The sequence below is a fragment of the Leuresthes tenuis genome, unplaced genomic scaffold (genome assembly GCF_036924035.1).
Source record: "Leuresthes tenuis unplaced genomic scaffold, fLeuTen1.0.hap1 SCAF_21, whole genome shotgun sequence".
Classification (NCBI taxonomy): domain Eukaryota; kingdom Metazoa; phylum Chordata; class Actinopteri; order Atheriniformes; family Atherinopsidae; genus Leuresthes; species Leuresthes tenuis.
Window position 1 is genome coordinate 14979972 of NW_027325375.1, and position 9380 is coordinate 14989351.

Below are 9380 nucleotides of genomic sequence, written 5' to 3' on the forward strand. Positions count from 1 at the left end.
AGCGGTCAGAACAAAGCCTCAATACGGTGTTCCCGTGGTGTTTTTATAAAATGCGGTGAAAAAAAAGGTGTGAATGCCCCATAGAAAACTAAAAGGTGGAGCGGAAGTGTTCGGCTGCAAGAAGGTGTGAATGTCCGACTATATTTGGTGAAAAGCAGGTGAAGCAAGGTCTGAATGCCCAACCTTACATCATCAAAAGCGAGATCAGAGGTTTTTGGCTGCAAGAAGGCCATAGTTTGCCAAAAGCGGGTAAGGTGCGAATGACCGACTAAATATCAACAAAAGTGGGGGCGGAGGTCTTCGGATGCAAGTGGGTGTGAATATCCCACCATACAAGTATGGTGGAGAGGAAGCTGTGAATGGCCGACCATAGTTTGCAAAAAGCGGGTGAGAAAAGGTGCGAATGTCCAACCATACATGATCAAACCAGGGAGCGGAGGTGTTTGGCTGCGACAAGGTGTGAATGTCCACCCATAATTAATGAAAAGCGGGCAACAAGTAGGTTCGAATGCCATACCATACATCATCAAAAGCACGAGTGGATGTGTTCGGCTACAAGAAGGTTTGAATGTCCGAGCATAGTTTGTAAAAAGCGGGTAAGAAAAGGTTCGAATGCCCGAACATACACCATCAAAAGAGGGAGCGGAGGTGTTCCGTTGTAAGACGGTGTGAATGTCCGACCATAGTTGGTAAAAAGTGGGTATGAAAAGGTTCGAATGACCAAATTCGGCTGCAAAAAACTGTGTTCGGCTGCAAAAAGGTGTGAATGTTCGACTAAAGTTTGTAAAAAGCGGGTAAGACAAGGTGCGAATGCCTGACAATGTATGATCAAAAGCGGGAGCGGAGGTGTTCAGCTGCAAGAAGGTCTAAATGTCCATTATTAATTGCTAGAAAACATGAAAGAAAATTTTCGAAAATCAATCCGCACATGATCATAAGTGGGAGAGGAGGTGTACAGCTGCAAGAAGGTGTGAATGTCCTACCATAATTGCTGAAAAATGTGTTAGAAACGGTAAGAATGCCGGACCATACCTCATCAAAAGCTAGAGAGGTGGTGTTCGGCTGCAAGTAGGTGTGAATGTCTGACTATATTTGGTGAAAAGCAGGTGAAGCAAGGTCTGAATGCCCAACCTTACATCATGAAAAGCGAGATCAGAGGTGTTTGGCTGAGAGAAGGCCACAGTTTGCGATGCAATAATTAAAGGCCTCATGCCAGATGTCGCCACTGAAGTAAAAAACATTTACGTGGGATGGTGTGAGGGTCCTCGTTTGGCTGACGTTCGCCGATATGCTCGCCATGCTCAGAACCAAGTTGAGACGCGTAAGACAACCAAAAGGGACAAGTGTGAAAAGGAGCTGCATTTGGCAGCCATGACCATGTATTACGCAGTTGGTGTAAACAGAGGACGAGGCCGAAGTCGAAGACGTGGACGTGTGGGAGAGGAGGTCGAAATGGGCCACGCCAGAGCTATGATCCGAATATTTGTTTTTACTGTGGCCAGACTGGACACTGGAAGAAGGACTGTCCACAGCTGAAAAGTGATGAAATTGGGCAAAAGACTGACTGAGGGTGGGAGGCAGGTTCTGGACGTCACGCGGCAGCGGAGCCTCCACTAATGGGTGATAGCACAAACACACTCACACATTTTTCCTGCTCTGTGTAGTGAAGAAACGCTTGCCGACTGTGATTCACGTAGTAAAGTTTTGCATGCTATTTCCGTCCTAGAGCAAAGATATTTCTCTCAGAATATAGGAACTTATGTTCATCAGTAGTGACGTCAGGGGAGTTTGATTGTCCTCCAAAGTTAAGTGGAAACCACGTTTACTGTATGTCTGCATCAGGCCAGGTTGTGAAGGAGAAAATGACAATGCCCATTGCGTGTTGTCACTCCTGATGAGCTCTCCTTCAAACACTCATTTTTGTTATCAGAGTTGTGTCCCATTAACCTGATGGGCTGTGATCTCATGTGTAAATTAGGCATTATTTTAACTTCTACACCAGAGGGTGTTAAGGTTATGTTACAGCCTGACAAAGTTTTCACAGCAGTGCAGTTTGATTCATCGGCACTTACATATGCTTATGAGTGGAAACTTCCCAGCTCTCCTTTTTCACAACAACTAGTGGAAGAAGCAAAAGCGTTAGTTTCACCCCTTTCTGATTTCATGCAATCTACTGATTTGCACTGCACATCACACATTTCTTTGGGGCCTGACAATGACTATGAGAAGAAGTGAAAAAATATGTGCGCCTACTTTATTGGCTGTGTCGCTCACTCCAGAGCACTTCGATTTTTTTAATGTTTGTGGTACTCGCCCTCACATTTCCTTGGCCAAACGTACACACAGGCAGTGACAAGGTGTGGGAGAGTTTGTTGCTACATGTCAGAAAGAAATGGAGTGGACCGTTTCACCTGCTGATCCAAATTTGATGTTTTCTGAACGATTGTCAGCATACAAAAAAACATTTTTGAGTACAATGCATTGTCAAAGAACTGTGGACTTAATTCCTACCACAGAATCACATTTTGAAGCATGTTTTTTATCTGAAACAGATTTGTCTTCGATACCCATGTTGGCTGAAGTGCCCAATGATCTTTGGGCTAAGAGCAAATATGATGTGGGGTTGATAAAAGGCTGTGAACCAGTAATTGTCACCCCTAAATCAGACTTTTGTCCATGTAAAAAACAATACCCTTTTAAGCCTGAAGCAATTAAAGGGATTAAACCTGTTTTTCAATCTTTTCAGAAAACAGGCGTTATTGTTCCTTTTGAAAATTCACCTGTGCTTACTCCATTGATTCCTGTTAAAAAGATTAAAGATGCTGGCCAGCCAGATGAATGGCGTTTTGTTTGATATTCGAACCTTTTCTTAACTGCTTTTTACAAACCATGGTCGGACTTTCACACCTTCTTGTAGCCGAACAACTCCGCTCCCGCTATTGATTGTGTACAGTCGGCTATTTTAACCTTTTCTTACCCGCTTTTTACCAACTATGGTCGGACATTCACACCGTCTTACAGCGGAACACCTCCGCTCCCGCTTTTTATGGTGTATAGTCGGGCATTCGAACCTTTTCTTACCCGCTATTTACAAACTATGGTAGGACATTCAAACCTTCGTGTATCCGAAAACCTCCGCTCTCTCTTTTGATCATACATTGTCGGACATTCGCACCTTTTTCATACCCGCTTTTTACAAACCATGGTCGGACTGTCACACCTTCTTGTAGCCGAACACATCCGCTCCCGCTATTGATTGTGTACAGTCGGGTATTTTAACCTTTTCTTACCCGCTTTTTACCAAGTATGGTCGGACATTCACACCTTCGTACAGCGGAACACCTCCGCTCCCTCTTTTGATGGTGTATGTTCAGGCATTCAAACCTTTTCTTACCCGCTTTTTCCAAACTATGGTCGGCAATTCACAGCTTCCTCTCCACCATACTTGTATGGTGGGATATTCACACCCACTTGCATCCGAAAACCTCCGCCCCAAATTTTGTTGATATTTAGTCGGACATTCGCACCTTACCCGCTTTTGGCAAACTATGGCCTTCTTGCAGCCAAACAACTCTGATCTTGCTTTTGATGATGTAAGGTTGGGCATTCAGACCTTGCTTCACCTGCTTTTCACCAAATATAGTCGGACATTCACACCTTCTTGCAGCCGAACACTTCCGCTCCACCTTTTAGTGTTCTATCACACCTTTTTTTTCACCGCATTTTATACATTATGGTTGGAAATTTTCAACCACTTTCATCCGAAGACCTCTCCTCCCGCTTTTGTTAATATATTTGAACTTTAGTTTGACATTCAAACCTTCTTGCAGCTGAACCACCTCCGCTCCCTGTTTTGATGATATATGGTCTGGCAATACTACCTTTTCTTACCCGTTTGTGAGTAATTATGGCTGGACATTCACACCTACTTGCAGCCGAACACAACCTCTCTCGCTTTTGATGATGTATGGACCGGCATTTTTACCTTTTCTAACACATTTTTCAGCAATTATGGTCGGAGATTCACACCTACTCACAGCCGAACAACTCCGCTCCCGCATTTGATGATGTATAGTCGGGCATTCTCACCCTTTCTCATCAGCTTTTTGCAAATTATGATCTGACATTCACTCCTACTTGCAGTCGAACAGCTCTGCTCCCGCTTTTGATTATGTTTGGTTGGATATTCGAACCTTTTCTTCACTTCTTTTTACATATTTTGGTTGGACGTTCACACCTTCTTGTAGCCGAACACTTCCACTCCTGCTTTTGATGATGTATGGTTGGGCATTCACACCTTTTTTTTGCCCATTTTTCAGGAGTTATGGGTGGACATTCACACCTCGCAACTGAACACCTCCTATCCCACTTATGATCATGTGCGGTTTGATTTTCGAAAAGTTTCTTTCATGTTTTCTAGCAATTATTGATGGACATGTAGACCTTCTTGCAGCTGAACACCTCCGCTCCCGCTTTTGATCATACATTGTCAGGCATTCGCACCTTGTCTTACCCACTTTTTACAAACTTTAGTCGAACAGTCACACCTTTTTGCAGCCGAACACCACCTCTACCGCTTTTGATGATGTATGGTCCAGCATTCTTACCTTTTCTAACACATTCTTCAGCAATTATGGTCGGACGTTCACACCTACTCAGAGCCGAACACCTCCGCTCCCGCATTTGATGGTCTATAGTCGGGCATTCTACAGCGGAAAAGACTCATTCTTATGTTTGGTTAGATATTCGAACCTTTTCTTAACTGCTTTTTACAAACTTTGGTCGGACGTTCACAATATCTTGCAGCCGAACACCTCCGCTTCCGCTTTTGATGGTGTATATTCGGGCATACGAACCTTTTCTTACCCGCTTTTTACAAACCAAGGTCGGACTTTCACACCTTCTCTTAGCTGAACAACTCCGCTCCCTCTTTTGATTGTGTACAGTTGGGTAATTTAACCTTTTCTTACCCGCTTTTTACCATCTATGGTCGGACATTCACACCGTCTTACAGCGGAACACCTCCGCTCCCTCTTTTGATGATGTATGGTTAGGCATTCGCACCTTTTCTTACCCATTGTTCAGTAATTATGGGTAGACATTCACACCTTCTTGCAGCTGAACACCTCCTCTCCCGCTTATGATCATGTGCAGTTTGATATTCGAAAATTTTCTTTCATGTTTTCTAGCAATTATTGATGGACATTCAGACCGTCTTGCAGCTGAACACCTCCGCTCCCACTTTTGATGGTGTATAGTCGGGCTTTCGAGCCTTTTCTTCCCCGGTTTTTACAAATTATGGTTGGACATTCAGACCTTTTAGTAGCCGAACAACTCCGCTCCCGCTATTGATTGTGTACAGTCGGGTATTTTAACCTTTTCTTACCCGCTTTTTACCAACTATGGTTGGACATTCACACCTTCTTACAGCAGAACACCTCCGCTCCCTGTTTTGATTATGTATGGTTTGACATTCGCACCTTCTCTCACCCGCCTTTTACTATGGTCGGCCATTCACAGCTTCCTCTCCACCATACTTGTATGGTGGGATATTCACACCCACTTGCATCCGAAGACCTCCGCCCCCACTTTTGTTGATATTTAGTCGGTCATTCGCACCTTACCCGCTTTTGGCAAACTATGGCCTTCTTGCAGCCAAACACCTCTGATCTCGCTTTTGATGATGTAAGGTTGGGCATTCAGACCTTGCTTCACCTGCTTTTCACCAAATATAGTCGGACATTCACACCTTCTTGCAGCCGAACACTTCCGCTTTTAGTGTTCTATGAGGCATTCACATATTTTTTTTCACCGTATTTTATAGATTATGGTTGGAAATTCTCACCCACTCTCATCCGAAGACCTCTCCTCCCGCTTTTGTTAATATATAGTCGGGCATTCGAACCTTTTCTTACCCGCTTTTTACAAATTATGGTTGAACATTCACACCTACTTGCAGCTGAATACTTCCGCTCCACCTTTTAGGTATGTATGGTTGGCATTTGCACCTCTTTTTATACTGATTGCTGAAGATTAAGTTGTTCTTTCTCAAACTACAATTTTTTTTTAATTGTTGAAACTTGATTTGAAGTGGATAAATAAGGAGGACAAACAGTTTTAAGTCAGGCTGATAGAAGGAATTAATTTTATAGCAAAATCTGTATTTCGTCATATGTCGAGAGATGCTTATTGCTGAAGAAGTTCTTTCTCATAATACAAAGTTTGTTGTTTATTGTTGAAACTTCATCAGAAGTGAAGAAATAAATGAATGCCTATCAACAAATGTGGGATCTAAACTCTAGTGCTTCCTCTAAAATAATTTCCTTTCTCAATTTAGAAATGTGTGTGTGTAAGTCACAACACCCGTGACACCAAAACGGCTTTCTTTTCTCTACACTCTGCACTATGAGCACACACACCAAATCAGAAAGGCTTTTTTCTCTCTTTTCTACATTATGGACTGTGGGGACACAAAACCGCTCTCTCTCTTTTTTTTTTTTTATCGTGTGCCAGGGCGTTGTCTCACGTATTAGATTATGCTTAAGATACGAATGGGTTTATCAGTCACATCAGAATCCATACATACTGATCCTCCCGTAATAAAATGGTCGGATCTTATCAAACACACTTTGTTTCTTGTGACAATCAAGTCAGCGAAACAGCGTATACACGTCAAGACACTGAATCAAGTTTGCCACAAGAACTCATAAGTTTGGCAGTATTGCTCTGCCGTCAGCAATCATACACCCATTTTATTTTCGTGAGACATGTGCAAGCACCTGTTCATCTACTGTTCTATCACTATGAATTAGTGATCTATTATCAATAAGGATACTTCTACAACTACTATCAAAGTATGTCCGGACTTCTTATGTTGTCAGTTGCTATATATGAATAAGTGGGTAGCTACTGACAAGCATTAAGCATGTCACACAGCCCAAACATATAACATTTCAGGACACACCACACAGTTAACAACCACAGTGAAGCGTGTCAAAGCCCAAACATGTAACATTCAACAGGACACTTACACAACACATTCAAATCAAACAGTCAGACAACATACAAGAACATATACCCCAGCCGGCATTGCTCCCTGCCTATTTTCGTACAGCACACTATGTGTGCGCACACCTTTATTCACAAACTCTTCAACTTATACTCTTTTACCGAAGCTGCTACAGCTCGATTGGCCAAATACCCTTAGATCCTATTTCGGTGAATTTGACATCTGCCTTGTATGTAACAGATTAGCGGTTTAGCAGTTTTAATTTAGTTTGAGTGAAGGAATTCATTTTATAGCAAAATCCGAAATCGTGAAGAACTCATGAAAGTAAGCTTATTCTCGGATTCCTGAAACTTTAGATTTGCTCTTTCTTTTACTGCAAAGTACAACGTTGTTTTTTTTGTTTAAATCTTTCTAGACATGGTAAATATTAAGGACGAAGCAGTTTTAACATAGTTTGAGTGAAGGAATTCATTTTATAGATAAAATCCCAAGAGTCTGCTGAGAAAAGAGAGTGAATGCGAAGTAGACTTTAACACGGCTATGGGAGCGAGCCGAGTGTGGGCTAACCGGGAGAATTGCTTGAAAGAAACGCGACACCGAATGAGCGATCAGAACAAAGCCTCAATACGGGATTCTCGTGGTGTTTTTGTTGCTGCCTTGTCTTTTGCACAGAGTAAAAGACAAGGCAGCCATCGAATAGGGCCCGATTGTTCCTAGTTGGTCAGCCGAGGAGCAAGGGGGGGGGGGGGGGGGGGGAGCAAGCGTCTCAACCAAGCAAAGCTCACCATGGGGAAGGTGGCTATACCAACTAGCCTGATGCCCTGCTCCCGCAGTGACGGATAATCGTACTCTGGTTTCTCTTCATAACGTACAAGTCTTTCGCCTTTTACTAAAGATTTCTGTGGAGAGCAGCACTAATGAGTTGTTTCTATTTTTGGCAGGCTTTACCTTTGCGGGTGAAGCCCTTTCTGTCTGTGCAAAAGAAATCTTCTTACTGTGCAGAGTGACTTCTCTGAGTAGAGTCGCCTTACTTGTTGCGACTGTGCCGATGTTCGAAGCTGGAGTGCAAAGTTGTTGCTTGAATGGTGCTTGCTGGAGCGTGCGGGAGTGCAAAGTTATACCATTTAAAAGGGCTGAAGAGTGCTCAGTGCAGCGGGTGGGCGACACTCTGGCCACCTTGAAAACCGAGGTTACATCCACTACCAGGGGCAGCCCAAGTTCTGCCGCAAGTGTGGTGAGCATGGGCACCTGGTTGAGGCTTGTACCAAGGTGTTATGTGGGAAGAGCAGAGAAATTGGGCAAACTTTTGGAGAGTGTCCAAATGGCAGGAAATGTAATCTCTGTGGAGAATTAAATCACCTCTTCAGAGATTGCCCTAAATCTTTTGCCAACAAATTAAAGACGGTAAAGCCACAGTCAAGCCAACAAAGAGAAGGACCAAAGGTGGCAGTTGGTGAACAAAGTGAAGAGGTTGACCCAATAAATTCAAACTTCCCGCCAAAAGCTTGGATTGGAAGTGAGGAGCAAAAAGGGGAGGGGCCTGTAGAGGGCTCACCACTCAGTGTTGAAGTCTGTGAGAATTCACAGGCAGAGGGTGGAGCTACGCTAAATGAGGAGGAAGAGCAGACAGGTGAGTCTAGTGAAGATACTCACCTCCCCGAAGGTCAACAGCCGAAGAGGACGGCATCTGAGCCTCTGATTCCCCAGTGGTATCAGAGAAGAGGGGAAGGGTTAGGTCCCTTTCAGACAGTTCTTCAGTGGAAGAACCTAGAGTCTTCCCCTCCGACTCACCAAATGAGGTCTCCTTTTTAACTTCAGCTCTGCAATCAACCCCCAGGGACTCAAAGTTAAATGCAACATTGCGTCAGAGGCCAACACCGAGAGTCCGAAAAGGAAATATAGATCACCCTACTCACTTTTCACCTAAAGAAATGAAGGAAGAGCTAGTTTCCCAAGAAATAACCTGTGTGTAATTTGTTTTGATAACTTAGAAAAACGAAAATGACATACCTACTTTCCTTTATGCTTTTAATGGTTCTCACCTTCTCAACACTAAATGTGAGAAGTGTGAAATCAAAGACAAGAGCCCAGAGTATTTTATCCTTCTTAGACTCCATAAAATCAGATGTGTTTTTAATACAAGAATGTGGACTACCTTTTTAAAAAAAACATAGACAATGGGAGGAAATGTGGCCCCATTTATCGATATGGAGTGGCTCAAATCAAAATAAAAATGATGGTGTGGCCATTCTAATTAAAAATCCGCATGTTCTGGTGAAAGGTAGCACAGTGGTGAGAGACGGACGGGCACTTTTAGCACACTTGAATTTTATGGGGAGAGACTTTAACCTCTTAAATATTTATGGTTTCA

At 43.2% G+C, this 9380-nt stretch overlaps 1 non-coding gene across 1 annotated transcript; it reads left to right on the top strand.

Moving 5' to 3' along the window:
- Positions 1–7854: 7854 nt before the first annotated feature.
- On the top strand, positions 7855–7968 carry LOC140280657 (U5 spliceosomal RNA). Its single transcript, XR_011909593.1, has one exon. It is a non-coding gene; the product is annotated as a U5 spliceosomal RNA (small nuclear RNA).
- Positions 7969–9380: the final 1412 nt, after the last annotated feature.